The sequence below is a fragment of the Rhineura floridana genome, chromosome 5 (genome assembly GCF_030035675.1).
Source record: "Rhineura floridana isolate rRhiFlo1 chromosome 5, rRhiFlo1.hap2, whole genome shotgun sequence".
Lineage (NCBI taxonomy): Eukaryota > Metazoa > Chordata > Lepidosauria > Squamata > Rhineuridae > Rhineura > Rhineura floridana.
The window spans coordinates 168065333-168092034 of NC_084484.1; the positions used below are offsets into that span (position 1 = coordinate 168065333).

General features: G+C 44.6%; 1 protein-coding gene and 1 non-coding gene across 2 annotated transcripts in view; one reads left to right on the forward strand and one right to left on the reverse strand.

The window, feature by feature from the left end:
- MAML2 (mastermind like transcriptional coactivator 2) overlaps positions 1 to 26702 on the forward strand; it is a 234191-nt gene that overhangs the window by 169937 nt on the left and 37552 nt on the right. The window lies entirely within an intron of this gene.
- On the reverse strand, positions 26081 to 26152 carry TRNAA-GGC (transfer RNA alanine (anticodon GGC)). Its single transcript has one exon. It is a non-coding gene; the product is annotated as a tRNA-Ala (tRNA).

Genomic DNA, 26702 nt, shown 5'->3' on the forward strand with positions numbered 1-26702 from the left:
AGTGGCAGGCAGCCTCCATGTTTGCAGTGCTGTGATCAAAAGGATGCAGAGCCTAATGAGTCACTTCATTCATCTCCAGTGTGCTTGGCATGGGGCAGGGGGCGGGGACCTTTCTTTAAAGCAAAACAAAACTACAGTCAGGTCAGTATCCATCTCCTAATTAGAGAACTCGGGCTTCAAAACTCACATGCAATGCACCAAGCCTAAACAAGAACATGGCCCTCTGTTCTCATAGTAAGTAAAATTAAGCATACAAGGCAGATTTCTTTGCATGCGGCTTCTACTGTCTAAACTGACTGACAGGAGTCTCTCCCAGCCCTACCTGGAAGCGCTGGGGACTGAACCTGGGACCTTCTGCATGTAAAGCAAATGCTCTACCCCTGAGCTATCGCCCTTCCCCATCCTGGTAGGTGACCATCCTAGGCCTCTTTAAGGTGAACATGGCGGCATTCATACCATACATTTAAAGTGCTATAAATCCACTTTAAACACCCCCGGCTTCCCAAAAAAGAATCCTGGGAAGTGTAGTTTGTGAAGGGTGCTGAGAGTTGTTAGGAGACTCCTTATTCCCCTCACAGAGTTACAGTTCCCAGAGTGGTTGAACAATCAATCCCTCTTCCCAGGGAACCTGTAGCTCTGTGAGGGGAACAGGGGTCTCCTAACAACTCTCAACACCCTTCACAAACTACACTTCCCAGGGTTCTTGGGTGGGAGGAGGGAAGGCATGACTGTGGAATTAACATAGTTTTAAATGTATGGTGTGAGTGTGGCCCTTGTGTCCTATGTACAGTGGACAACCCTTCTTTTGAATGGCTGTCAAGAGTACAGTTGTCTTTTTGATGTACTCCTCTACCTGAAGGGCTCTCTGGTCCAGGACCGGTTTAAAGATGTAAGAGCTGTAAAGACGGAGAGCAGGAAGAGCCTTGAAGTTGTTCATCAGCACTTAGCACCTGGACAGCAGACTGAACAGACACACAGGTCACCTGGCCACAGTCTTCCCTCTAAGGTGACATGTATGTCTATTTAAATAATAGTAATTATGTCTAAATTTCCACCTATACATCTTAAAATATGCAAATATTATGCAAATCTATGTCCTCTTTTGGGGGCAATTTGTTTCCTTTTTTGGGGGAAGCCTCCGATTGGAGTTCTCGTACTTTGCTTCAAGCATTCAGAAGAATGTGTGTGGGTATATAGGGGGGCCTGCCCCCAAATGCCCTGCATGTGCCAGGTGCTCTCACTCTACCTCAGACCTTCTCACATTGGGCAGGAAGCTCTGAAGGCACACATTGGGTCTGGTAGGGCGGAAGGCAAGGAACCCAATAGTAGGTGGAGCCAGAGCCAATGACAGGCAGAGCCACCTAATTCTAGTTTTGCCCCCATCCTCCTCCCTGCTGAGTTCCACAAGGCCAGCTCTGAGACTAAGGAAGCTGATAGCTAGGACCACCGCCTAGACTGGTTATAAGTAAGAAGGCAGGCAAGGGCTGGCTGAGCACAGACTGCGGTTGGTAGGGCAATGCTGCTGTTAGCCCCAATGGGTAGTCTCTGTTGAGCATTTCAAACGCACTTAGAAGCCTCCGTGCGATTGAGAACCTTGATAATGCAGGGCTCCCGATCACAGCAAGGCTTCTAAAAGCAAACAATCTGAATTTCACATATACGCTCATGGGGTCTGAACTGGCGGTGACCGACCAGGAGAGAGACCTCGGGGTTGTAGTGGACAGCACGATGAAAATGTCGACCCAGTGTGCGGCAGCTGTGAAAAAGGCAAATTCCATGCTAGCGATAATTAGGAAAGGTATTGAAAATAAAACAGCCAATATCATCATGCCGTTGTATAAATCTATGGTGCGGCCGCATTTGGAATACTGTGTACAGTTCTGGTCGCCTCATCTCAAAAAGGATATTCTAGAGTTGGAAAAGGTTCAGAAGAGGGCAACCAGAATGATCAAGGGGATGGAGCGACTCCCTTACGAGGAAAGGTTGCAGCATTTGGGGCTTTTTAGTTTAGAGAAAAGGCAGGTTAGAGGAGACATGATAGAAGTGTATAAAATTATGCATGGCATTGAGAAAGTGGATAGAGAAAAGTTCTTCTCCCTCTCTCATAATACTAGAACTCGTGGACATTCAAAGAAGCTGAATGTTGGAAGATTCAGGACAGACAAAAGGAAGTACTTCTTTACTCAGCGCATAGTTAAACTATGGAATTTGCTCCCACAAGATGCAGTAATGGCCACCAGCTTGGATGGCTTTAAAAGAAGACTGGACAAATTCATGGAGGACAGGGCTATCAATGGCTACTAGCCATGATGGCTGTGCTGTGCCACCCTAGTCAGAGGCAGCATGCTTCTGAAAACCAGTTGCCGGAAGCCTCAGGAGGGGAGAGTGTCCTTGCACTCAGGTCCTGTTTGCGGGCTTCCCCCAGGCACCTGGTTGGCCGCTGTGAGAACAGGATGCTGGACTAGATGGGCCACTGGCCTGATCCAGCAGGCTCTTCTTATGTTCTTATGTTCATCCAACCAAATACACTTAGAAGCCACCTTCAGAACTGCCCACTCAATGCAGGAAAGACATAGATGGCACGGACGCACACGAGAACACCCATATCTCAGTGGTAGCTTATCTCCTTTGCATGCACGAGGTCCCAGGTTCAATCCCCAGCATCTTCAGGTAGAGCTAGGAATGTACCCAGTCTGAAATCCTGGAGAGCCACTGCCAGTCAGTGTAGACAATACTGAGCTGGATGGACCAATAGTCTGACTCAGTATAAGGCACATACCTAGGTTCAGGGGATGACATGCTTATACCTCTCCCGCTATGCACTTTGTCCCCATACATGTTTAAAGAATACTTGAATAGGGCTTAACAGAATGCATGGTCTGAGGTTTTTTTTAAAAAAAGGTGGTTTACTTTATGCTGTCAAATGTACTAAAATGCTGATGATTTTTTCATGAGGACTTAAAAAAAATTGCAAACTGATGTAGCAATGGGGAATTTGAGACTGGAAAAATAAGAAACTGAGAGAAACCAAAACGGACAGATTTGTCCATCCCTAGTTCACAGGGACTTCATTCTAATAAAGCAGATGTGCCCTTCGAATCAGACGTTGTTCATGTAAACGTGTGCAACAGGGCCTTGAAAGGCATGTTCATGTCATGGCCTGCAAGTCCACTAAGGCTTCTGTCTCCTACCAGATCAGACTAAAATGGGTCATGTTGTTAATGGAAATTATGCCACGTGAATTGAAGCCGGGTGGGGGATGCAAAAGAAAAAAAAGGGGGGGGGCTTGACTCAGAATTATTTCTACATCAGGAACAGGAGCACTAAAGAAACCATATATAACCATCAATCACCTTCTTTGTTGAGACTTCCTGAACGATTGATGAATAGTCCCTCTGTGTGGAAATATTCGGCAGCACTGTAAAAAGGCCATGAATTATAAATTTGTTCATCTTGTATGCTGCATGAGCAGAAAGCACTAAGTACTATTAATGCTGGAGGACAGCGAGAGCTACCGATGAAGCCACAGGAGTCTGGAGTGAATGTCACTAAAGTTGTACAAAAGTACACTGTTGCAAGAGGAGTTTTTATTTTATATATATGTTCACTAATAGGCAAAAAAAACCTTCCAGTTTAAGAACATACCTATAGCCAACAGATATTTCTATCAAACATTAAAAAGCAGGGAAATTGGGCAGCTATAGTAACTACACCAGGGGAGCAGGAGACCTGACCTCCTCTCTAAGATATAGTATCGCCCTACAAATTTGTCAAAATGCAAACACAATTTGGGTTGGTCTTTCACAGTCCAACCCGCTTCCTGTGTAGCTTGGAAGAATTTGGTAACATGTGCCTCTGAGCATATGGGAGTGCTGGCAACACCTGCCATCTCCAAAGATGGAGAATTACATTTTTGTATGTTTGTTCATGTTCTTCTTACTTTGCTTCTTTCCTGTGTTACTACTGTTTCTACAGAAAATCTAACCTAGAAAATTATATTTCTCTCATTATTCATCCTAGAGATCTGTGACACAGTTATTTTTATTAATTTCAAAGCCTTTTAATTGGTCAGTGTCATACACACGCACTGAGTAAATTTAAGTAAAACAATATTCAAATAACATTACCTAAGCAAATGTAAAGTATCAGTAACAGTTAAAACCAAAATTTTAAAATGAGAAACCAGCGTCAATTAGAACTGAAACATCCAGGTCTTGAAGGTCCATTTAAAAATAATCAAGGAAAGAGAAAGTCAGGTGTACATGGCAGTTTATTAGGATGGAGCCACCACAGAAAAGGCCCTTTTTTTGTGCCCGCCAACCTGATAGCACTTACCAGCAAGCGTGTGAGACGGCCCTCTGTGGTCAATCTTAGGGCCCAGGCAGGTTCATACAGGTGGTCATTTACACAACCTGGTCTCATAGTCTTTACTCTTGAAAGGTGATCACCAGCCCTTTAAATTGGGCCCAGAAACATTTGGGGCAAGCAATCGGGCAATTGTATTCTGTTTCAGCTGAAGTTTATTTATTGATTTATTTAGGTTTCTCTTCTGCCCTTCACCACAAGGTCCCAGGGCATCTTAAAACAATGAAATATAAAATTATATATAAAAAAGTTACAACCATAAAAGAAGCATGAAAACAATTCCATATATAAAAGCAATGCAAGCATTTAAGAATAATCCCACATATAAAAACAGTTAAACAGTTTCAGTACAGATGCAACCTGGGATAAAGATCTCCACTTAAAAGCTTATTGAAAGAGGAAGATCTTCAGTAGCTTCTGAATTACCTTCAAAGGCAGTCCTGCATACAACATGTTTCAGCAGTCTAGCCTGGCTGTAATCAGGGCACAAATGACTGTAGCAAGGTCCACTTTCTCCAGATAAGGATACAGCTGGTGAATCAGACAGAGCTGATAAAAGGTATTCCTTGAGGGAACCACTGCACTATAAAACCCCTGTTCCATGTGAATTCTTTTTCCTCCCTTTTCTTTTTAAAATCAACCCTGTAGCCCTCCCACTCCCGCAATCCCTCCCTAGCCATTGGCCATGCTGGCTGGAGCCAAAGAGAGTCAGAGCCTATATGGGAATCCTTTGTGCCTTATCTGGAGTTAAATGTGATCACACGTGGGCAATGAGTAGCCTGTGGCCACTTTCAGTGTAGCCCACCAAGCTCTAGGGAGCAACGCCCACTAACCCCACCTGATCAGGCATCAGCTGGATGGTGGGGAAAACACTGGCTACTTTAACCTGCCCTCCTGGTACTCCCAATTCAGCTAAGATCATTGTTCCAACATTGCTAATAGCAGCACAGAAACGGGGACCTAAGCTGTATTGGCATCCGCTAGGTGTGCTCTCCCCAGTGATCCAGATGCAGGGAGGGAGATTAGAGGTGTGTGTGTATGAGTGAGTGAGTGAATCAGAGGGTGAGAAGGGAGGGGTGTGTGTGTGTCTTTCTGGATGGAGGAGAGATGCTGTCCCTGGCCCCACCCACTTCCAAGGCAAACCCCCCCACCCTCCCGCTTGTTGCTTATCTCTGCCTTTGATATTTATTTGATTTAAATTGAAGGGACATGATGCAAAACAGCATATTAAACAAAATGATTTCTTTTAAAATCAAGCAACAGATAAAATTGAACAAAACACTATGCAACATTCAAGAAAATGCAAATTATGCAGAAAAACAACACAACTGCATAATAACAATTGGTCTTTAGCGCAGAAGAAGAGTAAATTTATTTTAAGCTCAAACACATCCACACCATACATTTAAAGCACATTTAACGTGCATGGCTTCCTCCAAAGAATCCTGGGAACTCTAGTTCACCCCTCACAGAGTTACAGTTCCCAGGACCTTTGACAAACTACAGCTCCTAAGGTTCTTTGGGGGAAGCCATGTATGGTGTGTATGTGACCAAGATCTCAGTCACGGTCAAGCATACCACCGTCTTTCAGCAAACGCTGTCTCCTGGAGCAACAGAAAATGCATTGGCTCCATCATCTATTTGAAGGGCTGTCTCACAGATGATCACACAAATCTGTTTTCCATTAAGAACATAAGAACATAAGAAGAGCCTGCTGGATCAGGCCAGTGGCCCATCTAGTCCAGCATCCTGTTCTCACAGTGGCCAACCAGGTGCCTGGGGGAAGCCCGCAAGCAGGACCCGAGTGCAAGAACACTCTCCCCTCCTGAGGCTTCCGGCAACTGGTTTTCAGAAGCATGCTGCCTCTGACTAGGGTGGCAGAGCACAGCCATCATGGCTAGTAGCCATTGATAGCCCTGTCCTCCATGAATTTGTCTAATCTTCTTTTAAAGCCATCCAAGCTGGTGGCCATTACTGCATCTTGTGGGAGCAAATTCCATAGTTTAACTATGCGCTGAGTAAAGAAGTACTTCCTTTTGTCTGTCCTGAATCTTCCAACATTCAGCTTCTTTGAATGTCCACGAGTTCTAGTATTATGAGAGAGGGAGAAGAACTTTTCTCTATCCACTTTCTCAATGCCATGCATAATTTTATACACTTCTATCATGTCTCCTCTGACCCGCCTTTTCTCTAAACTAAAAAGCCCCAAATGCTGTAACCTTTCCTCGTAACGGAGTCGCTCCATCCCCTTGATCATTCTGGTTGCCCTCTTCTGAACCTTTTCCAACTCTAGAATATCCTTTTTGAGATGAGGCGACCAGAACTGTACACAGTATTCCAAATGCGGCCGCACCATAGATTTATACAACGGCATGATGATATCGGCTGTTTTATTTTCAATACCTTTCCTAATGATCCCTAGCATGGAATTTGCCTTTTTCACAGCTGCCGCACACTGGGTCGACATTTTCATCGTGCTGTCCACTACAACCCCGAGGTCTCTCTCCTGGTCGGTCACCGCCAGTTCAGACCCCATGAGCGTATATGTGAAATTCAGATTTTTTGCTCCAATATGCATAATTTTACACTTGTTTATATTGAATTGCATTTGCCATTTTTCCGCCCATTCACTCAGTTTGGAGAGGTCTTTTTGGAGCTCTTCGCAATCCCTTTTTGTTTTAACAACCCTGAACAATTTAGTGTCGTCAGCAAACTTGGCCACTTCACTGCTCACTCCTAATTCTAGGTCATTAATGAACAAGTTGAAAAGTACAGGTCCCAATACCGATCCTTGAGGGACTCCACTTTCTACAGCCCTCCATTGGGAGAACTGTCCGTTTATTCCTACTCTCTGCTTTCTGCTTCTTAACCAATTCCTTATCTACAAGAGGACCTCTCCTCTTATTCCATGACTGCTAAGCTTCCTCAGAAGCCTTTGGTGAGGTACCTTGTCAAACACTTTTTGAAAGTCTAAGTACACTATGTCCACTGGATCACCTCTATCTATATGCTTGTTGACACTCTCAAAGAATTCTAATAGGTTACTGAGACAGGACTTTCCCTTGCAGAAGCCATGCTGGCTCTGCTTCATTGCTCCAGAGGGTAGGGCCAAGGGGTTCAAACTGGGCGCCTTCTGGGAGGAAGGGCAGGATATAAATTTAATTAAAAAATAGATAAACAACAAAGTCAATTTTTACTAAACATCTTGACGATGTGAGCTGTTCAACCATGGAGCAAACCGTCTCGGGATGTGGTGGGGAGATTTGTAAACAGAGGCTGGGTGGCCATCTATAAGGAAAACTGAATTTTCCTGCATTAGCGGGGAGGGGTCGGACTAGACGACCTTTGAGGTCCTTTCCAACTGTGGGATTCATGTGTAGCCTGTCCCACCACCCTCAGAGGCATGTGACAAGATCTTGCAAGCTCAGATTTTTAACATGCAATATAAAGTGACTGCTGGCTGTTTCAGTGCTTTCTTGAAATGTATTTACTTTTCAGTAAAATGGAGTGGATGGCTACGGACATTCCTTTGCTGTGCACAGGATAGTTTTTCTTCTTGCTGAGGAGGAACTTCTGTGAGGAAATGAGTAGAATGTATGAGAATGTGGCCATCTAATGTCGAACAAGGGGGTGTAAAGACTGTGCTTCCTTCCATGGGAATGAGATCCCCCTGCCAAAGTGGGATGCCTGAGGCTTCCCCAGGGACCGAATCCCAACTCTGATTGGATGAAATGACTGTGAGAAGTCCAAGCAGGCAGCAGCAAAGATGTGAATCTGTGTCAGTATGCAAAGCAGAAGGGCAGCCCCTTTTTAACTATGCCTCTCGCTGAGATTCAGTATGAAGAGTATTTATATCCGAGGCCCAAATCTAGGAAATAGCATTTGCAAAGGAAAAAAAAAAAAACAGGTGAATCTCTCTGTTAACCTCCCAATCTATTATAATTGTTGTGGTTAAACCACAGTCGGTAAATGGTGATCCCAAACAGTGGGAGATGTATTTATTATTTCATTTCTTCTCTGCTTTAAAAGCATCCAAAGCAACTCAGAGCAGAAAGTGCCATTTAACAACTGAGGGCTCGTCCAGATGACCTGTTTATTCAACATTCAAACTGATTTGCTTGCACATAATGTTGCCATATTCCAATACCAGAAATCTGGGTGGGCTAATTTGCATATTATGCAAATTATTTGCTAATTATGCAAATTAAGCATATGAATGGTTACATTGTCCATTTGTTTATTTTTGTGCCCTAGTAATTACCACCAAAAACTGGATGAGGATGTGAGGAATCGTGTGTTTTTTGAACTTACATTTTCAGCCTTAAATGCCTGGACTCTAGTTTCCAACACTTTAGAATATTTATTTAGGGAATTTATATCCTGCGCTCAGGGCAGCTTACAAAAACAATAAAAATGCACCATTAATTAGTTAAAAGCAATATTGTGACCGAGTGATTGTCTTACCAACAATTAGGAAATGTGAAATGAACACTACAACTTGTAACACAGATAGAAATCAAGATTTCGATATTATCAATTCAGTCAATAATCTTACCTGATTAGCTTCAAAGCAAACAGTGCAGTCATGGAATCCTTTCCAACACCAGACTGTACTCCTGCACAAGTTTGAAGTACCTGAAGACCCAAGCTTATGCTTATGCTGAACAGTCAATTGAAGATCAGCAAGTAAATAGGAATTATGTATTCTATCTTTAGAGAATTTAATATGCCACTAGAAAGAATAAAACCTTGGCGTGCAGCAAGGTTGCCTGAACTTCAGAGTATGTTGAGCATACAATGTATATGGAGTCCTGCCAAAAATAGTAGTCGTAGTAAAAATATTTATACACTGCCTTTCAACAAAAAGTTCCCAAAGTGGCAAAATATATAATATTTGAAATTTGACTGTATAAAAGATAGCTAGAAACCAATCATTTTCATTTCAAATTTTGAATAAAGGAAATTCTCCCCAGTCCTTGCAAAAACAAGAATTGGGCTTTTAATATGTGAAATAGTAATAAAGAAAATTGATCCTCTAAATATGTGCTGAGTGCATTCTACAGCACTAGATTCTAAGCTTGTTTCTATTAATTTGGCATTAGGAATAAGGGATTTCAGCCACTGCCCCTGCAGACATGTAGCATCAAGAGTAAAATATACCACATAGTAAGCAAATAACCTTTCCGAAGCTGGTGAGTGTGGGGTGGATTGTTCTATTCCTATTCGTCTTAAGGGGGGAGAAGGTTGCATCCCTCGCTGCACTGAATATAGAGAGAGTCTGTGTGTATGTATATATGTATTTGTGTGTGTGGGGTCTTTGGTGGAGAGATGCCTGCCAGTCATTTTGAAGAAGGATATGTATTTTAAAAAAATACTTTTTAGCTTTTCGTGAATTGCTGAACATTGGCTCTGCTGGGAAACAGGGTGAGTGAGGCTGCATTCCTATGCATCTTTACTTGGGAGTAAGCACCATTTGAGAGCCAGTGTGGTGTAGTGGTTAAGGAGATGGACTATGACCTGGGAGACCAGGGTTCGAATCCCCACATAGCCATGAAGCTCACTGGGTGACCTTGGGCCAGTCATTGCTTCTCAGCTTCAGAGGGAGGCAATGGTAAACCACCTCTGAATACCGCTTACCATGAACACCCTATATAGGGTCACTATAAAGTCTGGATCCACTTGAAGGCAGTCCAAGCACCATTTAACAGGGTGGGGGCAGGGTTGAAAAATGCAAATACTAATACCTCAGCCTTTCTACAGAGAGGCTTGCTTTTATATCTTGTATTTGTTCAGGAGAGGAAGCATTTGGTGGATTCAGCCCCCTTTATTCCACCCTCCATGATGGCAAGCAGACCCTCCCATTGCATTCACCACTTAAGATGCATTCACCACTTAAGACGCATACCCTAAGATACAGAGGCAGATGGCTGCTTCTCCTTCCTGACTCAACCAGTCTATGGATAAGGGGTGAAGCTGCATGTGTTGATCAACTGAGCATGTGCAGTTTTCTAAACTGCTAGATTCTGCATATGCAGCAGGCAGGCCCACTAAAATTCTTGATTTTCTCAGGACAGCTGTGGTGCCCCTCATTGGCTAAGAACAATGGGAGGCAGGAATAGGCTGATTTCTCACAAAATTGGCAGAAAACTGCTTCTACATTTTGCTTTGTATCTCTGGCTCCAAAGGGGCTGAAGACTTGCTTTTTTTTTAATGAAAGTTGGGAATCTGGGCCACCTAATGGCCTAAGCAGGCACCGGGGAGCATGGCTAGAATCTGGGTAAAACCCAGCTAACCGGACAATATGGCAACCCTACTTGCCATACCTTATGGGCTGATTAGAATTATGTCCAATCTTTATTGAGCATTCATTCTGATTTGTTGATGGGGTGGTTACACAACAATGACCATTCATCCCAATTTGCTTCCTGTTTGTCATTCATTTATTCATGCTACGCTTTTCAGTACAGGCATACCCCGCTTAATGTCGCTTCACTTAACGTCACCTCGCTATAACTTACATGCTCCATATGCCTGTATTTCTCCAGAAACACAGCTAGCAAACCACTTACAGGGTTAGGGTTAGGGAGAGGCGCGGCAGCACAGCAACAGAGGCTTTAGCGCGTGGGGGTGGAAATAGACGCGATCGCGCCACCACAAATCAGTTGGGAGGCGCGATCGCAATCAGCTGAGGGGCGCGGCAACAGCAGAGGCTTTAGCGCGGGGCTTTGAGACTCCGCATGAAGGAGAGGGGAAAAAAGTTTTAAAAGGTAGTGCTTCACTTTAAGGACATTTTTTGTTTACGTACTCACTCTGGTCCCATTGAGTACGTTAATGCGAGGTATTACTGTACATTCCCCAGTTACTTTCCTAACAGCAAAACAGTGTGTGCTTGGCTGTTAAATAGATTTATTGTGCTAGGGCAACAGAATACTAATTTACTTTAATTGTGTGAACCAACATTTCTAGTATGCACTTGAATCTCTCTTGCAAAATACTGACAACCTGGAGGCTTTAACAGAGAATTGGGGGGGGGGAAGGCTAGATAAAAGTTTTTCTCCCTCTCTCATAACACTAGAACTCATGGACATTAAGTGAATCTGAGATTCAGGACAGACAAAAGGAATTACTTCTTGCAACTGAACATAATTAAGCTATGGAACTTGCTCCCACAGGAGGCAGTGATGGCCACCGACTTGGATGGCTTGTAAAACAGGATTAGACAAATACATTGAGGATAAGGCTATCAATGGCTACTAGCCACAATGTCTGTACGGTCAGAATGCCAGTTGCTGGAAGCAGCAGGAGGGGAGAGTGCTCTTGCTCTCAAGTCCTGCTTGTGGGCTTCCCATGGGCATCTGGCTGGCCACAGGGTGCTGGATGAGATGAGACACTGGCCTGATCCAGCAGGCTCTTCGTATGTTCTTATGAATACCATTTTAATGTAAGTAAGTAAGTAATGTTTATTTACAGTCATAGACCCAATATACATTTGGTTAGACAGTCAGATTTAAAAACAGAAAGAAACAACTAAAAAAAATCCGATACAGTATTAGCAATTTGTCAGTCCTTCTAAAACAGGCAAACTAATATCAGATATCCTTTTACGTATGGACTGAGCTACATATAAAAATTTTGCAACAGATTTAGTAGTGGCTTTATCTGTATCAGATAGAAAATGCTTTAAAAGCCAATCGGTAGATCTACCAGGAAAAGTTTTAATAATTGGTAAAATAAGTCTAGTTCAGGCATCCTTATACATATCACAGGCGAAAAGAATATGTGCAATTGTTTCAATCTCTCTCAATGTATAAATACAAAAACGGCTTTCATATGGGACACCATTAAAGCAGCCTTCTAACATCACCGACGGAAGGCAATTAAATCTTGCCTTGGCATATAAGTTCCGATAGCGGATGAGGAGGAATGACCCAAGACAGCCTAGCAAGTCCAAGGAGGAACAGAGTTCTAAATCTATTTAATTAAAAAAGAAAGGCTAAAGGCAGTGATTGTTATGATTGATCACTTAATGGCTTGATCACCGATTAAAAACAGTACATTGATTAATCGGATCTGGTCCTCGGCACTGTCAAACTGCAACCACCAAGACTGGTGAAGCTCCTATGCAGTTTCCTTCCTTCCTTTAGTTTTTGAGGTGTGACCAATACTGGTCAGAATCTGAAATCTTGCAAATGCCACAAATCATGCTCAGTGGCCACGGAATGCTGACTGGCTAGGGAGGACGGAAACCAGGGGGAAGGGGGAAGGGGGTATTGTGAAGAAGGGTGTGGCCTGCGGGAGCGCTCCATCCATGATAGGGATGGCAGAGAATTCCAATGAAAATGGAGATGGGAGCATAAATTTCCAGTGTTCCTCTATTTACCCCCATGTCTGCAACGGAAATCAGTCTAGCAAATATTATTGGTATTTGCTCCTGTTGTTGCTTTCAGTCTGCAAACAATATGTGACTATTACTTTGCCCCCACCCCAGCCTTCACCATTTGCATTGTGTTTCCTTTGCGCTGAATGGGGTGGAATAGCATAATTACAATTATGTAGCTAGTTACATTATTTATTTATTTATTAAATTTATTAGTCACCCATCTGGCTGGCTGTCCAGCCACTCTGGGCGACGTACAAAATAAAAACATACAAATACATTAAAACATTAAAAATCTCAACAATAATAATAAAACCTAACCCACCCCAAGAGCCTGCCTGAAGAGCCAGGTCTTCAAGGCCTGGCGGAAGCTCATCATAGAGGGGGCATGGCGGAAATAATTTGGGAGGGAATTCCACAAAGTGGCGGCCACAATTGAAAAAGCCCTCTCCCTAGTTCTCACCAGTCTAGTTGTTTTAACTGGTGGGATAGAGAGAAGGCCTTTTGAGGCTGATCTTGTTGAGCGGCATCACTGCTGATGCTGGAGGCGCTCCTTCAGATAAACTGGGCCGAAACCGTATAGGGTTTTAAAGGTCAGAACCAACACCTTGAATTGGGCCCAGAAAACAACCGGTAACCAGTGTAACTCCTTCAGCACTGGAGTGATGTGATCTTGCCTTTAATCAGGCAAGCCGCCACATTCTGTACCAGTTGCAGCTTCCGGACCGTTTTCAAGGGTAACCCCATGTAGAGCGCATTACAGTAGTCTAGGCAAGAGGAGACCAGGGCATGTACCACAGATGGGAGCAGATGATTGGGAAGGTAGGGGCGCAGCCTCTGTATCAAATGGAGATGATACAGCGCCCCCCGGCTCACAGCCGAGACCTGAGCCTCCGTGAACAGCTGGGAGTCAAGAATGACCCCCAGGCTGCAGACCTGGTCTTTCAGGGGCAATTGTACCCCATTGAGCACCAGGTCAACATCCCCCAACCTTCCCTTGTCTCCCACAAACAGTACCTCGGTTTTGTCAGGGTTCAGCTTCAGCTTATTCCTTCCCATCCAGCCACTCACCGACTCCAGGCACTTGGATAGGGTTTCTACAGCCAACCTCGGTGAAGATTTGAATGAGAGATAGAGCTGCGTGTCTTCAGCATACTGGTGACACTGCAACCCAAATCTTCTGATGATAGCTCCCAGCGGCTTTATATAGATGTTGAACAGCATTGGGGAGAGGATGGAGCCCTGTGGCACCCCACAAGTGAGAGGCCAAGGATCCGAAACCTCATCCCCCAATGCCACTCTCTGGTACCTACCAAAGAGGAAGGAATGGAACCACTGCAATACAGTGCCTCCTATGCCTAACCTCTTCAGGTGGTCCAGAAGGATACCGTAGTCAACGGTATCAAAAGCCGCTGAGAGATCCAAGAGGACAAGGAAGGTGCATTCGCCCCTATCCAACGCCCTCCTCATATCATCCACCAATAATAAATAATAAATAAAATTTTATTTATTAGTCGCCCATCTGTCCGACTTAACGGACACTCTGGGCGACGTACACAATATAAAATACAATATCAACATATTCATAACAATCACAGTATTAATATCATATCATCTAAAAAACCTTCCTACACTGATACAGTATAAAACCTAACCCACCCCAGAGATCCCATAGGCCTGCCTGAAAAGCCAGGTTTTTAAGGCGCGGCGAAAGGTCATCAGGGAGGGGGCATGCCAAAGGTCAAAGGGAAGCAAGTTCCAGAGGGTGGGGGCCACGATCGAAAAAGCCCTCTCCCTGGTCCGCACCAGCCTAGCTGTTTTCACCGGTGGGACCGAGAGAAGGTCTTGTGAGGCTGATCTCGTTTGGCGGCATATTTGGTGATACTGGAGGCGTTCCTTCAGATAAACTGGGCCGGAACCATATAGGGTTTTAAAGGTTAATACCAACACCTTGAATTGGGCCCGGTATACAACTGGCAACCAGTGTAACTCAATCAGCACTGGGGTGATATGGTCCCGGCGACGGGTCTGCTTTATTAAGCATGCCGCCGCATTTTGTACCAGCTGGAGTTTCCGGACCGTCTTCAAGGGTAACCCCACGTAGAGCGCATTACAGTAGTCTAATTGAGAGGAGACCAGGGCATGTATTACTCGTGGGAGCAGATGTATAGGAAGATAGGGTCGCAGCCTCTGTACCAGATGAAGTTGGTACCAGGCTGCCCGGCTCACTGCAGAAATCTGCGCCTCCATAGACAGCTGGGAGTCCAAAATGACCCTGAGACTGCAGACCTGGTCCTTCAGGGGCAATCTCACCCCATTAAGCACCAGGTCTAAATTTCCCAACCTTCTCTTATCCCCCACCAGCAACACCTCGGTTTTGTTGGGGTTCAGCGTCAGCCTGTTCTCTCCCATCCATCCACTTACGGACTCCAGGCAGTTGGACAAGGTATCCACAGCCAACTCTGGTGAGGGTTTAAATGAGAGATAGAGCTGCGTGTCATCAGCATATTGGTGACACTGCAGCCCAAAACTCCTGATGATAGCTCCCAGCGGTTTCATATAAATGTTGAATAGCATGGGGGAGAGGATAGAACCCTGTGGCACACCACAGTTGAGGGGCCAAGGGTCTGAAACCTCATCCCCCAATGCTACCCGTTGATATCTACTGGAGAGATAGGAATGGAACCACCGTAAAACAGTGCCTCCTATTCCCAGTCCCTCCAGACGACTCAACAAGATACCGTGGTCGACGGTATCGAAAGCCACTGAGAGGTCCAGGAGGACGAGGAAAGTATGTTCTCCTCTATCCAACGTCCTCCTCATATCATCCACCAGAGCGACCAAGGCTGTTTCAGTTCCATGTCCAGTCCTGAAGCCCGATTGGAAAGGATCTAAATAATCTGCTTCCTCCAAGTGTGTCTGTAGCTGTTTAGCCACCACACGTTCAATCACCTTGCCCAAGAATGGTAAATTGGAGACTGGGTGGAAGTTGTTTAAGTCTTGGGGATCCAAGGAGGGTTTTTTCAGAATAGGTCTTATCACTGCCTCCTTGAAGGCTAATGGCATTGCACCTTCCTCCAAGGACGCATTTACCATTGCCTTGATCCCCTTGCCCAGTCTCTCTTTACAGCTCATAACGAGCCATGAAGGGCAAGGATCAAGTAAACAAGTGGTTGGTTTCACAGTAGAGAGCACCTTGTCCATTTCATCAGAAAGAAGAGGCTGAAACCGATCCCAGCACACCGGCCTGCAACTGGCCGCCTCTGGACCACTACTTGTAGCCACGATGTACGGAATCTTGCCCTTTAGGCGCTCGATTTTATCGGCAAAGTGTTTTACAAATGTGTCACAGGAGGCTTTTGAGTGTTCCATAGGTTCCTGCACAACTGGACCGACCAGGCTTCGGACCACCTGGAACAACCTCCTGGGACAACACTCCGCCAACGCAATAGAGGCAGCAAAGAATTGCCTTTTTGCTGCCTTTGTTGCCCGCTGGTAGGCCGCTATTGCTGCTCTAACCAGTGTTCGATCGCCTTCAGCACACGACTTCCGCCATCGGCGCTCTAGTCGTCTCACTTCCTGTCTCAGACTGCGTAGCCGTGGTGTATACCAGGGTGCAGTCTGAGTTCTATTCAGGGGGAGAGGACGTTTCGGTGCCACCCGGTCTATTGCCCTAGTGATCTCCCTGTTCCACTCCATCACCAGGGTTTTGACCGGGTGTCCTTCAGTTAGCTCCAAATCCCCCAGCGCATTCAGGAATCCTTTGGGCTCCATCAGGCGTCTGGGGTGGACCATCCTAATAGGTCCTTGTCCCCTGCGGAGGGTATGCGGCAATGAGAGATCCAGTTTCACCAGGTAGTGGTCTGACCATGACACAGGGCTAGAAGAGACAGTCCCCATTTTCAGATCATTTCCCTCCTCTCCCGAGACAAATACAAGGTCAATGGTATGACCGGCTACATGGGTGGGACCCATATTACTTAGGTGCAGTTCCCATGAAGTCATGGTTTCAATGAAATCCCGAGGGGCTCCAGTGAGAGCGGCCTCGGCATGCACGTTGAAATCCCCCAAAACCAATAAGTTCAGGGTAAACAACCGCACAGCCGAGACCACCTCGAGTACCTCGGTCAGGGAGTCTGTTGTGCAGCGAGGTGGGTGGTACACAAGCAGAATTCCTAAACTGCCCTTTGGTCCCAACCTCCAGTACATACAATCAACAAACTTGGTCTCGTGGAGAGGAGGTCTGGCGAAAACCAAGCACTCCCGATAGATAATTGCCACTCCCCCTCCCCGCCTACCAATCCTCAGCTGCTGTGCATATTGGAAACCCGCTGGACACATGGCCTCAAGTATAGGAGCCGAGGCCTCATCCAGCCAGGTCTCCGTAATGCACACCAGGTCTGCGTTCTCATCCAGGATAAGATCGTGGATGAGCGATGTTTTCTGAACTACAGACCTGGCGTTACACAACAGCAGTCGAAGGTTGGATGGAGTCTTACATCCCCCAGTTATCTTCTGGTTTTGGGCAGGCCCGGAACAAGGGATGGGTACAATACATCTATCCCTTGTTCCCCTAACCTGGCGTGGCCTGCCACCTGCGCCCTTCCAGTATCTGCCGCCAAGCCTCATAATGCTGTGGCTCCCCACACTATTCCCCTCCGACTTACACATGTCCCCCTCCCCGTCTGCCGATCAGGCAGGCCCCCCACCCCTAAAATTAAAGTCCCATGTCCCGGCCTGAAGCCTGATTGAAATGGATCCAGATAATCCACTTCCTCCAAATGCACATAAAATACATAAGTTATATAATTTCGCCAGAAATGGAATTTTTTGGTGGAAGAGAAACTGCAGTGGAACAGAAACAGTGCAGCATGTAAGGAAATCAGGGTGGAACAGAAAATGATGCCTTCTTTACATCCCTAGCCTACGGAGCAACATTTTGTTGATGGTCCGTCTTGTATTCTCTAATTCTGAAATGTGCTTCAAAAGTAGTACATTTGGCACAGCTTACCAACCCCCCCCCATCGAAAATAAGAAATACTTTGCTATAATTGTGTGCTCTTTCACTGCTATCCTTCTTCAGGGCTCCATTTTGCTCCTTCTTCATTGCCCTCACAATCCTCAGGCTCTTCCTCCCACCCTGCTGATCAATTCTTTGGCAGCCCATGTGATTTTTGGTTTGTGAGCGTTAGTGACATTATCGTGCCCACCCCAGTGTTGGGACATCATAGGCAAAAATCACATGCAGCACCTTGATAACTAGGATTAAATACTACCAAAAAAAGGAAAGCTTTTCTGCAGTCACTCCCTGTCTGTGGAATGTTCTCCTCCGAGATCCCCCCAAGGCCAAATTTGTCATCATTTCAATTTTTTTTTTCCTGGGCATTTGGGTAGCACCAACAATTAGATATTTTTACTCTGCCTATGTTTTTAATAAGTTTATGCATTTTATTACTGTGTTTTATACTTATTGTAAATCACTTTGGTACTTTTTGTTGTGGAGCAAGATACGTAAGTTCAATAAACCTAAACTAAACTAACTTAACCTACATATAACAGAAGTATAGCGTTGCAATCTACTGCACTGTCTAAAAGGAGGCATTCCAGACTACCTGGAAAGGCTACATAGATGCCATACATTTAAAGAGAGCTACTAGCTATGGGCGGTCTAGAAATGAAACAAAATAAATAAATAAAATAAAATAAAGCAAATGACTTAAGAATACAAGAAGAGGATGCTGAATCAGGTCAATGGCCCATCTAGTTCAGCATCCTGTTCTCACAGTGGCCAACCTGATACCTATGGGAAGCCCACAAGCAGAACCTGAGTCCAATAGTGCTCTCCCCTCCTGCAGTTTGCAGCAACTGGTATTCGGAAGTATGGTGCCTCCAACTGTGGAGGCAGAGCATAACCATCATGGCTAGTAGCCACTGATAGCCTTGTCTTTCATGAATTTGTCTAATCCTCCACCAGAGAATCCTTGGGACTGTAGTTTACCTCTCACAGAGCTAAATTTCCCAGCACCCTTAACAAATGACAGCTCCCAGGATTGTAGGGGGGACGTCATGTGCTTTAAATGTACAGTGTGTATGCAGCCCTATTTAAATGTCAGGATGCATAAAATGAGGCATTCAGTGGGGAAAGTGAAGCCTCAAAACCAGAGATGGGGACCCTGTGGCCCTCCACATCTCCCAGACTCCAGCTCCCCTCAGCCCCAACCAGCATAGCCAATGGTCAGGGATGATGGGTATTGTAATCTAGCAACACCTGGAGGGCTACAGCTTCCCCACACCCTGCTCTAAATGCTTCCCAAAGATCTGGATTCAACGTCTTCTCTACTTATGGGTGTCTGAGCAAAATGTAATGATAATTTCCATTCGGAAAAGTAACCTAGTGTTGAAGTGATTATCGGCAGTCCGCTGTAGATGGACTATCAATATCAGCAGAACTATCTCAGTACCAAAAGAGCAAAGATAGTTTTAAAGCCCAGCAAAATGAAAATACTCCTTGAACTTTCTGATTGCCTACTGTTACCAATGGCATCAGAGAGGAAGAACCCTGCTCTGGGCCCCTCTAGACAAACTGTTCATTGAGCATTCATCCTGATTTGCTTGCACAAAACTTACACAAAGGTTAGATTATACCCGGTCTTTATTGAGCATTGATTCTGTTTTGTTTGTGGAGCGGTTATGCAACAGTGAAAATTTGTCCTGCATTCATCCTGATTTGCCTGCTGTTTATGCATCTGTTGATACATCTTCCCGTTAGTCATTTCTTTATCCCACACTTTTCAATGCATTTACCTGTCACTTTCCAAGCCACAAAAAGTCTGATTATTTTTTTAAATGGATTTGTTACTCTAGGGTGACAGAACCCTTTGTAACCCGCTTTAACAGCACAAACCTAACGTTTTTATTTTATTTATTTATTTATGCCCCGTCTTATGGCCAAAAGGCCCTCAAGGCGGCTTACAAGAAAAACGCAATTACAGGAATACAGCCATAAAACAACACAATTTACAAAATTAAATAACAAATAAAATTATGTTTAAAAAACAGTGTTTACAAAACTTCCAGTGAAAATACAGGGTGGTGGAGGCGCCTGGAGCGGCAGAAACATCTCAGGCTACCCCCAACAAAGCTGTGGGTTGCTTCTCTCTCTTTCCTTCTATATTTACGAGTCCGACACCTTCAATTGAACTTCTAATCAGCTTCTCTGGTGGCAAAATACGAGTAAGTTCCAGTATGCGCTTGAATCCTCATTTCAAAATCATGACAATCTTGGAGGCACCAGACTATCACAGAAGAACTAGTGCCCTATCCTGATTGATTAGGGCTGACCACCGTGTCTGACAGAGGCCTTTTGTAGCTCTGCTAGCAGAAATCCTTCAACTAACAAAGCTAAGGATGAAGTCTGGGGCTGTAAATATACTAGTTGCCAGATCAAAGTGTTCCTGTTAGCCACAACTGGAGGGGAAATGGGCTGATCTGCCGACCAGTTGTAAAATATTTTTGAAGCTGAATGCAAAAAAACCCCACAAGTTGCTCCCACCAGGTTTTACAGTAAAAAGGGGCAGGGTTTGACTAGCATTGTGTGCCCCCGTTTTCAGATGAAGGAGGTGGAGACACACTGGAACAGGCAGAACAGCGGAGTGTGTTTCTACCCTGGGACCTTCCACATACATAAAGCACAGGATCTTATCTTTCGCACAGCTCTTGTCTTCCCAGGCTCTGAGTTTTCCTGTTGCTTCAAACCTCGGGGAGGAAAAAGGAAAAGTATCATTTTCTTCATCAGAGGAAAGGGCTCATTAACACAACAGTTTTGAAAGACTTAATAGCAAACTAAGAAACAATCCCTCAAATATGCGTGTTTGATGTTTTGAGGTAATGCTTTCACAAGTCTTTAGGGAGGTGTAACTGTGGAATTGCTCTCACAGCCATACAGTCGAGACTCATTAATGTACATGTCTCTGTGTGTGTGCTTTGAGATGAAAGGCACATTTGTTAACTGCTTGGTATAAAGACATTTTCTTTTTTCCAGTGGATTTTTTTAAAAAAATATGATTACATATATATCCCACCTTTCCTCCAAGGAGCTCCTGGTTCATCTTCTCCCCATTTTTATCCTCAAAACAACCCTGTGAGGAAGGTTAGGCTGAGAGACAGTGACTGGCCCAAGGTCACCCACTGAGCCATCGTTCTGGCAGCTCACTATACGAGCAGCTGTTCACAGAGCCAAGGGTAACAGTCATGGTTAAAGCTGAAAATGAGGTTTAAGATGGCCATGTGTCTTAGGTTGCTTCTAGGTGACCTGTTTCTTGAGTATTCACCCTGATTTGTTTGCAGGGAGATTGTTTGCAGTGTTGGCTATTTAATGAGCATTCATTCTGATTTCTATATAGAGAGGTTAGATGACAGTCACACACACACCATAATTTTAAAGCACATGGGTTTCCCCAAAGAATCCACAGAACTATAGTTTACTCCTTACAGAGCTACAGTTCCCAGCACCCTTAGCAAACTATTATTCCCAGGATTCTTTGGGGGAAATCATGTGAATGTGCTTTAAATATATGATGTGGACATAACCAACATTGTGTCAAAGCAAGTGTTATCCTACACTTACCAATGCATTTTTTCCATCCCTTATTGCAAAAGGTCCAATCTTTCGGAGAAACGGACTTGTTGCACAAGACCTCTCAATCAGCTATAATTGTGCAACTTAAATTTGCCAGTACGTGATTTAATTTCACGTGAAAATAGCGACAGTCTGGAAGAGCCCTCAATTTGCAGAGGTCAGTCCTCTATATGAAGGGCTCTCGGAGGACAATCTTCTGCTTGAAAGTGACCTCTGTTTGAAAGGCTGTCCAGTCCAAGTGTGCTTTCAGGATAAAGAACCCTAAGGAGAGGGAGGAGGGACCTTGAAGGTGTCCATCAAGAGTTAGCACCAGTACAACAGAATAAGCAGACACAGAGGTCACTGGTCCCATTCTTACCCACTACGTTAAAATGTACTGCATATCTATTTAAATGATAACAATTATTTTAAAAAGTAGCAGCCATGCATATAAATTAACATATGCACATTTTATGCAAAGCTGTGCCCTCGGGTTTCTTTCCAGGGGGGGGGATGTGTAAGTAGCCACTCTAAAACTACAGTTGCGTATGGTTAAAACTGGGAGTGAGGTTACTGGCATTAATGATGTGTGTAAATACAGGAAGCATGAACGAGTCACAATTCCTGTATTTGCCCAATTCATATCAGAAATGAGAGTTAGGACCTCTTATGCAGGGAGATGCATGCTCTCTACCCAAATACCAGCTGAATTTGAAGAATGTGCCATGATACTCTCATAATGGGAACTAGGGCTGACTCATAACTGTTTTGGCTTCTTTCTAGTGCTAACCATACACGCTTCCCAACATATTACTTCTCAGACTTCCCAATGCTACCCATAGTGCTGGTGGCTCTTAGAACAAGGGGAAAAAAATTGTGTGGTCCCAGATGCTGAAGAGCTTCCCAACCTCTTGTCTACCCCATGGGCCCCCTGGCAATCAGACATGTTTCATCCATATTGCCCTTTACCTTTAAAAGTGTCCTTAGCTATAAATCGTTCCTACTCAGAACAACACTTACTCATTCGTGACCAGTACTGCTTCTTATAAACCTGAATCACTGGTTTGCCTGGCAACGTCTGTCTCCACCTTCATTTTCCCTCTCCCCCTTTTCTTCTCAACTTTTGAAGTGAGCATGCTTTTGCCTCAAAAGTTGCCAGAAATCACTTTCTTTCTGGGACAAAGGAAAGCCGGTGGGGCAACGTTTGTTTTCCTCCTCCTTCCTGGCTTGTGGCCAAGTTGGCTGAAGTCCAGGCTTGCCACCAGATCTGAGAAATGAGCCCTCTTCTCTACAGAGCTTGGAAAAGTTATTTTTTGAATTACAACTCCCATCAGCCCCAACCAGCATGGCCACTGGATTGGGCTGATGGGAGTTGTAGTTCAAAAAAGTAACTTTTCCAAGCTCTGCTTCTCTCACCCCCAGCATAGATAAACACTGCCAAGACCACATCCTAAACTGGAACCCTACAGGAGAGATACATCTCCCAAGACAAGATTGCTATAACCGGAATGCAGTGCTCTTTTCTCCCATTTCCCTTCCTCCCTCTCTGTCCAGAAGGGCTGCAGCTCAGGGTTAGGGCACCTGCTTTGCATATGCAGAAGGTCCCAAGTTCAGTCGCTGGCATCTCCAGGTGAATGGAAATGGACTGCCTTCAAGTCAATCCTGACTTATGGCTACCCTATGAATAGGGTTTTCATGGTAAGCAGTATTCAAAGGCGGTTTATGCTAGTCCTCCCCAGCTGGCCAGAGCCTGCTCAGCTTGCCACAGCTGCACAAGCCAGCCCCTTTCTTGTCCACAACTGCCAGCTGGGGGGCAACTGGGCTTCTTGGGACTAGGCAGCTTGCCCACGGCTGCACAGGTGGCAGGGACATGGGGGTGATATTTAGCTGGCCCTTGACACCCAGGAGACATGAGTGGGGATTTGAACTCGCAGACTCTGGACTCCCAGCCAGGCTCTCCTCCCCACTGTGCTATACCAGCTATCTGGCATCTCCAGGTAGGGTAGGCAAAGATTCCCTGTCTGAGATCCAGGAGAGCAGCTGCCAGTCAATAAAAAAGACTGAGCTGGATTAATGAAGGGTGTTACTCAGAATAAGACAGCTTCCTGTGTTCCTGTGTAAGTTTTTATGGCCTGATGGATGGATTGCTGAGGACTGGGGAAAGGCTGTAGCTCAGTGGCAGAGCATTTCTTTTGCATCCGGAAGATCCCACGTTCACTCTCCAGGTAGGGCTAGGAGACCTGTCTGAAACCTGAGGAGCTGCTGCCAGTCAGTGTAGACAGTACTGAGCTAGATGGACCAATAGCCTGACTCAGTATAAGGCAGCTTCATATTTATTTATTTATTTTATTTATTATTTAATTTATATCCTGCCCTTCCTCCCAGCAGGAGCCCAGGGTGGCAAACAAAAGCAGTAAAAACACTTTAAAACATCATAAAAACAGACCATAAAATATATTAAAACAACTTTAAAAACATTATTTGAAAAAGCTTTAAAAACATCTTAAATAAAAAGGGTTAAAAAAACCATATTGTTTAGGGAAAAAATGTTCCTATGTTCCTATAACATATGTTCCTATGTTGCTCCTATGTTCTGTTGAACAAATATGGCAAAATAAAACTCAGTGGTATAGCCCCCCAGAAATGTATCTATGTTTTCAGATTACATTTATATCCTTCCTTCCTTCCTTCCTTTCTTCCTTCCTTCCAATGAGCTCAGGGTGGTGTATATTCTTCCCCTCCCCACTTACTTTATCCTCACAACCACCCTGCAAGCTAGGTTAGGCTGAGAGATAGTGACAGGCCAAGGCTTCACGGCCACATAGGGATTTTGTATTGCTATCGTGATTGCTGCATAGATCGCATTGCAATGATACTTAAAACGGTTTTGTTTGTGAACGGAATTGATTAGGGCCAAATCAGCCCCACCTCCAATGTCCAAATTATTTTGTAAACTGAGGTTGCCTCCGTACTGGTCAGTATTTTGCCAGAGGGATTCAAGCACATACTGGGACTTTTGGTTTGCACCATGAAAGTGGATTAATGCGCTGTGTCGCCCTAGTGCAACAAACCCACTTTAAAAAAGAAACGGGCTTTTTGGAGTTTGGAAGGCGATCAGGAAATGCATTGAAAAGTGTGGAATGAAGGAGTGATTAATGGGAGGACGTGTAAGCACCCGCCAAGCAAATCAGGCTGAATGCAGGCTGAAAGCTCGTGGCTGTATAACCTCGTTGCAAACAAAGCAGAATGAATGCTTAGTAAAGACCAGATATAAGCTAACCTCCACATAAGCTTTATGCAAGTCAGTCAGGATGAATGCTTAATAGATAGGTTGTCTGGAGGAGCCATCTTTTGGAAGCAGTGGGTCCCTCTGCTATCCAACAGCTGTGCAAGAGCACTTTCCTTTTCTTAAGGGATAACCAGTCACAATGGTCCTTTCCCCTGCAGTCCCCTCTTATCAAAACTCTGCATTTCAGGATGGGATTAAAATTCAAGCAAGTATGCTCACCTGTCTGTGCCCAAATTATTCTGCTTACCCCCACACTTTGTTTTTTAACTGATTTATGTAACGCAAGTTCATTGAAGAAAAGAAACGAAAAAAGGGAAATTGTGTGAGGTTTTTCCCCTGCTCATCCCCATACATGACTCCCTCTGCCTCTTCTGCCCCCCCTTCTCCAAGGGCTTCTTCCTTCTTTGATGGAGCCTTTTGCTGTTTGCTGCCTCAATGCCCTTCTCCAAAGATGAGGGTTCCCCCCCAGGGGAGAGGGTGGGGGTGCAGGCAGCGGAGGTTGCTGGCACCCGTTGAGGGTGTTCAGAAGGAAGGTCAATGTACATGATTTATTTTCAGGGCAAGAATCTGGCTGATTTCCCTTCATTATTCACGATCCCTCAAAATTCCTCATATTTTCCATTTGCCCAAGAAGACCCAAATTTGCCTTGAAATTTCACATCAGGTAGAATTTGGTGGAAACTTAAAATTACTAGTTAGCAACATCATCATTCCTGTGTTTGTTGAAAGCCATCAGTTACTATGTCCCAGGGTAGAGTCTGAAGGCATATGAAGCTACCACAGTGCTGAAGTTAAATGGGTTTGCGTCTGGTTGGTGCCTGGATGGGAGACCCACCGGAACCCTATGTATACTCTCTTAGGTGCCGTGATGGAAGAAAGATGTGGCATGAATGTAATGACATAAGTAAATGATCTTGAAGAAAATTAGTACATTTTTAGAATGTCATCATAACTTGCAGTCTTGCCATATGGGACCCCTTTCACAAGTCCTCTCTGTCCCATTCTACAACAGAGGCAGAGAATCTGTAGACTTTGAGATGTCACTGGATTACAGCTCTCGTCGTCCCTGACCATTGGCCATGCTGGCTGGGGCTGATGGGAGCTGGAGTCCAACAACATCTGGAAAGTCACATTCCCCATTCCTCTTCTACAGTCTGAAGGGAAATATTATCTCTTGGTCACTCTTTCTCTTCAAAAATGGTTGAAGAATGAATCGTCCTTTGTTCAATTTTTGATGCAAGTAATCATTTTTCCTTTGACTCATTGCCCTAAAGCAGACAGTAGGGAATTTTTTTTTGTTTAATATACAAATGGAATATAGGAAGTTGCCTTATACCGAGTCAGATCACTGGTCCATCTAGCTCCATATTGTCTACACTGACCCAGCAGCAGCTCTCCAGGATTTCAGGCAGAAGTCTTTCCCAGCCCTACCTGGAGATGCCGGGGATTGAACTTGGGACCTTCTGCATGCCAAACAGATGCTCTACCACTGAGCTACAGCCCCTGCCAACAAATACTGAAAGACTCCATTTTAAAACCTGTTACTTAAAATTATGGCACGTTTTATATGGTGTGGAAAAATTGTGTGTGGCCAACAAATGTTTTTGTGAGATAATATCTACTGATATGCCTTAGATAATGTGTGTAAAAGCAACAACAAAAAAACCTTTTAAGGGGCTGTTTTGATTCTCAGTCTGTGCTGATTAAAAAGTATGATCTAAACAAAATCTACATCTAAAGGGAAGATTTAATCCTCCAGAAATTAAGGGCTTCATTTATGGCAACCATGCTTATCTCACACAGAGCAAGGGGATTATGTGATGGCGTTTGTGTTCTGAATGACTGTGGCGAGACAGTTACTAACATAATAGAGCTGCCGGCCTGCTGAAACCAAGACATTTTTTCCAGCACCAGGCTTTGCATCTGACTTGCAAGGAGCACATTTGTTCCAACGAAAATAGGGCTGACTTCTCATTCGAAGAAAGGGTGTGTGAAGCTTTTACCCGGAATGGCAGCAGGGATCCCATCAACCTAGATCCTGCTCTCACGTCTGT